The sequence below is a fragment of the Aulostomus chinensis genome, chromosome 23 (genome assembly GCF_037954235.1).
Source record: "Aulostomus chinensis isolate RoL2024-O1b breed Wild chromosome 23, RoL_Achi_v1.0, whole genome shotgun sequence".
Classification (NCBI taxonomy): Eukaryota; Metazoa; Chordata; class Actinopteri; order Syngnathiformes; family Aulostomidae; genus Aulostomus; species Aulostomus chinensis.
The window spans coordinates 12,881,369-12,889,026 of NC_141342.1; the positions used below are offsets into that span (position 1 = coordinate 12,881,369).

The window sequence follows — 7,658 nt, forward strand, 5'->3', positions numbered from 1 at the left end:
TGTGTGTGTTTGCACGCACACACACACACACACACACACACACACACACAGGTGTTGATGCAGAAATGCGGGTCAGGCAGAGCTCATTCTTTCTCCCTCACTTCTGATACTCATTACATACAGTACATTCTATTTCCTCTTCTTCCTTGTCTTCCCAAGACCCTTCTCTCTCTCTCTCTCTCTCACACACACACACACACCCTTGTATTTACATCTTTGATAGGACCCTCAATGACATAATGCATCCCCTACGCCCATTTCCTTCCAAAGTCAAAGCAGTTAAGACAACTGTATGAAGCAGACTGCCATGTTAAAAGCATTTTCTACCAACAATCTGAATAAGATCACAGCCACAGTAAGCAGTACTCTGATCATGACAGGTGGAGCATTCTGATTTTTGTTGCATTAATGACAGAAATTGTACTTCCAAAAGGATGCAGAGCCAACGATGTAATGTGAGCCGGCGTTTTTCAGTCAATAGTTTGCTTTAGCGGTGCAGCCTGTTACCAGGAATATGAAAGGAACTTACCATTTAATCCATGTAAATACTTTAAATGAGATATTATTTAGAATGAAGTAAATCGTCTGATTATCTGTGTAAACCCAGCCACTGATTTCCATAAATGTCCTGACGAATCCACTCGTTCCCAACCTTTACCTACTTATCTGTGACTGTTATAAGCAGGTCTGTGTCCCCGCAACATGAGGAAAACCTACACAAACACACAGAATCTACATGTACAAACTGTAAAACAACTGCTGTGTAATTTCAGTGCTTTGAATATTTGATTTGCATCATCACATTACATCCAGTCTCTAATTTCATCCCACCAATGTGATCCAAAAGGCACCTGGACCTAATTTAGACCAAATCCTAGAGGCGGAGGGTCCAAACCCATTACTGCTGCACCACCTGTGCACCATTTTAGCACAGATCTGCCAGGTTCAGCCAACGTCTACACAAGCAGGAGGAACAGTAGCTGTATGGGTAATGATGCAATTGCAGCTCCGCAGATGATGATGATGATGATGATGATGATGATGATGATGATGATGGCGACGGTGGCTCCAAAAGCACCATGTGTCAGATTAACATACAATGTGGGAATGGTAAGTCAAATTAAATGGGAAGAAACAATGCATCGAAATAAAAAAAACAGAAGAATTATTTGCACCAAGCTGTTTTAAAGGCCGCTCTGGGTAGAAAAATATAGGAGAGGATGTAACTCTTGTTTGGTGGAGGAATGGCTTAAAAAATAATGACCAATAAAGGTACAGAGGTAATATTTTTTTACGCAATAAAAAAATGATCATTTGTATCCACAAATCAGAGTTGGACTTCTTCTTTTGCAACAGTTTAAATAAAAGATTGAGGCAGGAGATAATTTTTCAACAACAACAAATTAATAAATGTAGGAAAATGAGGCCTAACCAGTCCTAAATATAAGAAAATCTCTGGGAGCAACAATAGTCCATAGTGTGTTCAGACGCAAACCAATCATCCATCCGCTGTACATCAGAAACATGAACTCGATCGTTCAGGCAAGACTTAACACGAAGATTAGAGACTGAATCATTGGTTCAAGAATTAATTATTGTGGATGTGGGGAAAAAAAGGAATGAAAAGCCGGCTGACAAGTTCTGATGAAGCTTGACACGAGGAAGGGAGGCGGATGAAGGAGGGGATCTGGAGACAGGGGCTGAAGTCAGGTTGGGGGTTGACGGTAGACGCAGGAGGATGAGGGATTAGTCCTAGACGGGACACAATGGAACATGAACAACTTACAGTTGGCTGGAGTGTGATTCCACGTGATAACGGAGTCTACGAGCGGGTGGGGTAGAGTCTGAAGCCGGTTTTTGTAGCGGGACTAATCATGTGAAGTGGCACCAGGTGAAACTGATCCCGACTCTGGAGCTCCGGTCTCCTCTCAGACAATCAGGAGCACACACCGTCTGGAGGTGAGATCCTGGAACATATCTCAGATTGTCTAGTGGAGATCTACTGGAGTCCAAACCTTGGACCATGCAGTTATAAGACCTTATTTATAGGAACTAACAAATGGGGAGCTTCCTGAGAACTGGTATCCTCCAGGGCCTCTTTTCTGTTTGTATTCACACCACCTGTGGAACCATAATGTGACATAAACCAGCCAAAAGTAGGTGGAAGCCATTTTCTCTTCTTGTTGTTGGCGATTGAGTTGACGTTGTTTGGTGCCGCATCTGCTTGTCCTCAATCAATCACTGAACACTTCCATCACGTGCAGTTTCTGTTGTGCTGAGAGAGTTCTCTGAGGTAGGAACTAAAAACACTCCTTAAAGAGCAGTTCCTGGAGCTACAATTGTTACTGGTTTCACCATCCAGACAAGCCAGCTGAGGGATTTCTTTCTTCAACAGGTATAGGATTGATGATAAACCCCGGGGTTGCTGGGGAGACCCAGGTCTCCCCAGCAACAAACTGTTAGATCCAAAAGTCATCAATAAGCCAAGATGGAGACAGAGAAATGGAGTGGACAGGTTTAATTTAGGAGACATGAAAGCTTAGATGGATTACTGATACTGTAAAACTTAGGTGATTAACCTCTTTAAGGGGGGGGGGGGGTTCTCATAAACCATACCACTTGGCAAAGCAGGTTGTGGTTGGCACAAAGAAGGGGAGGCTTCTGTTTGGACCTGTATGGACCTGGATCAAGGGGACGGGGAACTTTTCTCCCTGGGCAGGAGACAGAGTCTGAGTAAGGGGGGGTTACCTGAAGGTGTGTATTTGGCAGTGTGTTGTGGACATATTGGCCTTTGGTCTGTGGTTGGTAACATGATGAAAGGCTAACATTTGCTCCCAGGGCAGTTAAGTACAGGATATCCTCCAGACCCGCCAGGTCTGTCTGTGATGATGTTAGATGGCAAACCATAAAGGCGGAAGATATCATTCAACAGGAGATCAGAGGTCTCCCTTGTCAAGGGAAGTTTGGGCAGAGACAGGAAATGTGCAGCTTTGAACTATTTACGCCGCTAATAATGAGCATTTTACCTTCAGACCAGCAACAGCTCAGTGCCTCGGTCAACCTGCTCTACCCTCGATTTTCAAAATATAAGTTTTCGCCTTGGTACCCGTGATGCCGATTGATTATTATCAATGCCAGATGAAAGGTTTTGCCACGTCAAAGTGCTATCGTGTACGGTCAGATTTAAACTGCGTGAAAGCGTTAATCCAAAGAAGAAATGAAACCTCTGAGCTTGAGTTAGATCCAATCAGTCGCCAATCATTTCAAGTTCTAAACATGTTCAGTTCGGGATTAAACAATATTGCACTGAAATTTGAATGAGCGGTATCATGTGGGTTATCACATGTTGAGGCGAAAGGCCGTTTCCCAAATATAAAAGTCTGGTCTGAATGGCTTGAGCTGACGAGATTTCGGCCATCAATCATGTTTATTAGGCCGTATAGTCGGGTGCCCTGAGCTGGAAATGCACAGCACAGTTCTTTTAAAAAAAAAAAAAACGGATGTGGGTGCTTTTAGAACATGGAGGGAGAACTATAAAATAATCAGGCCGTTGCAAGTGCAAACTGCCACAGAGGATCCCTGCTGTGAAGGTGTAACTAATAAATCTAACCCCCCCCCCCCTCCCCTTGCATTGAAAGTATCTGTCTTTTCCAACACTGTGGACATCAAGTGCGTATCCTTTGCCAGATTTATTCATGCTTTCACTTGAGCCAAGATAAAGAGGATGTAGCATCACTGGGCCACACAAAGCTCTCTCTGAGGAAATTAGAGCATTCACTGCCATGCTGGAGTTCAATCCCTCATTGAACCCAGGCAGAAGGGAATTGAGGAGAGTGCCCCAGTAAAAGCCTTGATTTGATCAGAGGCAAATCAAAAATTAAATACTTTGTTCACGACGTGCTTTGGCTTGTAGAAACTAAGAGGATCATATCCAGTCTTAGGCTAGAAAGCCACAAGTAAATCCAATCAGGGTTTATCTTTAATGAAAGGGATCTACTCCTTGATTCCCGTCCGTCTGGACACTTCAAGGTGATGATAACACCTAATGACACCGCGAAAACAATCCAGAGTGAAAGTATATTTAAACCTAAGGGCTGGCAAACAAATAGAAAAATGACTTAACTACATATGTCTATTGCATTTTAGCTGTGACAAGTATTTCTGAATTTCAGTAAATCAGTAAATAAATGAACAAACTTAAGAGGTCATCATTTCTTCGATTACAAATTCATCAAAATCTTTGTATTTTTTTGTTAACGCAAACACATCTGATGTCATTTCTTTTCTTTTTTTTTAAACCTTTTAAATAAAACAAACATTTGGGCACACTTGCTCCCTTTGCACACTTAAAAATGCCAGATATCATCCCTCCAGCTCTTTAAATGTTGTTTCCGTATGTCTCTTTGAATTGATTTACATCGTTTGAATTCCACATCCACTCCGAACTGGAACACACTTACTTTTAAATGTTGTACAAACACACTTGTTTCAGTCCGATTTCAATCAAACAATCGATCAAATCAGATATTTGAATTCGTTTTGTACTACCCTGCATTGTTAATTATTCTAATGGCTCTTTTTTTTTTTGTACCATGGAGAACGTTACTTTTATAGTTGCTGGCCCGTACTTCCTCACAACGGCTCACATATGGCAGCCCGAGTGAGGTGCACGGAGTCATTAATGGCTCACGGTCACAGATTTGTCTTGTGTTACCCAGTGCTGCTGCATTTTCCCTGCAAACACTCACAAAAGAACATCTGTAAAGCTGTAATAACACAAAACTTAAGGCGATCCTTAACCTGCCATGAACTCCTCGACAAAAAGCGAACGCAACAAAGAATCCTATATAGACGCTTTCGTGAATGTGACTTATAGCTTCTTTTTTTTTAAAAAACTGGCATAATATTGGTTGAGGGAAGAAATTCATTTTATCAACCCAGTTTAGAGACAATTAAGGGTATGAAATTGGATTGAGTGAAACTGAGTGGGTTAAAAAGAAAATGGAACTGCAGAGGAAGAACAAAAGTTTTACACACACGCGCGCACACAACACACACACACACACACATACACAATGAAAATGGCAGCTTTGTGAATGGTTTATTGATTTGTGATCATGCCTGCAGTGGCATTTCAATCCGTTTTAACCAGGAGAGGAAATACCACTAAGCAATTTATTACAAATGTCACAACAACTGCTGAGTCTCTCTCTCTATGTGTGTGTGTGTGTGTGTGTTTGTGTGTGTGCGCGCGCGGACCAATGCGTTCATCCGCAGGCCTTCCGTAATGTGAGCGTAAGCTTCTGAGTGTATGTGAGCATGTCTCTCCAGGTTTTTGGGCTCATGCGTCTGTACTTTCACTGATGTTGTATGTACAATAAAGGATAGGAGGTAATATAGGTGCCCGTGTGTGTGTGTGTGTGTGTGTGTGTGTGTGTGTGTCACCTACCACCCATCCTGCAGGGAGTTTCAGAGAAGGTTCAGGCAAGCAGAGAACAATCAAAATGAGGAAAAGAGAGAACTGGTGAGATATATGTCGACCAGTCTCAGTGGAGGGAAAAATAGAAAGGAGGAGGAGATGAAAAAAAGCAAGATGGAGTTCAACAGAAATAAAAAGATCAGATTAGAGACAAAAGAAGAAAAATAGCAATGATGCTGAGGGGAGAACTTTTATGCGGTAAAAGACAGAGGTTTTCACTTTTGTAGTTAATGTCAATAATTAGTCCAAGGATGTTCGCTGCCTATATAACATCTACTGTGTATCTTAACAAGAAATTGAATCCTCTTTCAACTGTGAGGGAGATCAAATGGAAAGGGACTGCATGGATGTAAAAAAAACAAAACAAAACAAGAAAAAAGTCAACAATCATTGTAAGAGAGTTTAAAGCAACATTTTGAAAGAGGCAGCCTAATGATTACCCTATAATTTTGATTCTACACTGATTTGTGAATAATTGTGCCGTGCTTGCACCTGCAATTTGTCATTAGTAAATCAGAAGAATATTCACACCGCACAATATACCAGCTAAGATCATCAAGGTTATCCAGATTATCAAGATCATTGTTCTCAATCCTAACTTTTGGGATTATCACGATTGATCACACCTGCTATGTGAGTCACAGGGAAGTCTTAAGCTTCTCCTTGCTATTTTGCAGATAAGAACACGAACACACATGCGCGCGTGCACGTGCACGCACACACATCCGCTGAGTGCCATCCAGAATCGGGGGTGGCTCACTGATTGTTGGAGGATGAGTATCACTCCCTTCCCCAAAAGGTCAAAGAGAAGAACCGCTGGCAATCTGCAAAATTTTCCTCATGTCACTCCTCAAGATGACTTGTGCCATTTTCAATCTGTTAACCCTTGAAATGTCCCTTTACAGAAAAAAAATAAATGTGACGCACAGCCATCGAGCTCCACCAGCTGCTATGCTAAAACCCGTCTAAAGGTTAGCAGTGATGAAATGCAGCCAAGGCCCCCTCCCCCCACAGGTGTCCATGGATCTATACTGTTCTAGATGCAGAAGATGAAGAAGGAGAAGACTGTTTAATGAAATCAAAATATACCTTTTGTAAACGCGTATTATTTTTTAAATACAAAGAATAAATTTAACAATTGTGCATCTTGAATTCTGACTTGGTCCCATTTTCACATCTTGCAAGGAACCGGACCAGTAAGAAAGACGGTGGCGAGGAGGCAGCAGATGGTTTCAACAAATCGCGCGGGCTGTTCTTGCTGATCTATCTTCAAAGACCAGACATGAAGTTGTGGGGCTCTGAAGATGTTTTAAACACTAGTTATTCCCAACAATTTAATGCAGGTTGTGCATGAAATCTGCACAATTTCATGCCCAGAATAAATTAAAAATCTCAAGTAACAGCAGCTCATTATCTTTTTTTTGGTATTAAATATATCTATAGAGGGCACATGAAATATTGGTGCATTTATTTAGACATTTGAATTCCATTTAGTTAAGACATTCTGTAAAGATTAAAGTCTGGAGCAACAATACTGTAGTAGCTGTATTTGACAGGCCCCGCCCTCAGTCTGTGGGTGTTTATGGATCATTTGCTGCTCTCTGTTTTCCCTTGTTTTTACTGCTAAAAGAGGGTTTTTCAAGTAAAAAAAAAAAATACCCGCAGCTCGTGAGACTAAAGTCATCAGCAGAGGTGTCTGATGTCACTCAGACAAAGTCATTGCCCTGAAGATACGGCAAAAACGAGACGCAGCTACCCAGTAAGCGATATGTACGTTTACACCATTATTCTTGTATTAATCCGAATATTCCAATCATGTACAAGTCATGTAAACAACTACTAATCAGATTAAAATCATACCTGGCCTGTGTGAAGTGGAATATGTGGTCATGTAAATCAGAAAATAACCCTCAACAGAATATTACGAAATATCTGTGCATGTTGCAAGCAAGTTGTAGCTGTTCCTGGTAAGAGCCGTATGCTAACATGTCAGCTCATATTGGTTTTTTTTGGTTCGACATGTTGCCATGACCACCCAGAGGTTGAAGTGCACAATTCTAATACATCCATGAAGTCGTGTGTATGTCTTTAAACTACACCTTGTGTTTTCGTGTGTGAATGAGTTTCGCAGATCTTATCCGAGCCTTAAGTTGAGCGAGGTTGCCTAGCGACGAACCCG

The 7,658-nt window shown here is 41.6% G+C and overlaps 1 long non-coding RNA gene across 1 annotated transcript; it reads left to right on the top strand.

Annotated features, from left to right (window-relative positions):
- Positions 1 to 1,850: 1,850 nt before the first annotated feature.
- On the top strand, positions 1,851 to 6,498 carry LOC147239649 (uncharacterized). Its single transcript, XR_015111617.1, has 3 exons — positions 1,851 to 1,959; positions 6,157 to 6,278; positions 6,385 to 6,498. It is a non-coding gene; the product is annotated as an uncharacterized LOC147239649 (long non-coding RNA).
- Positions 6,499 to 7,658: the final 1,160 nt, after the last annotated feature.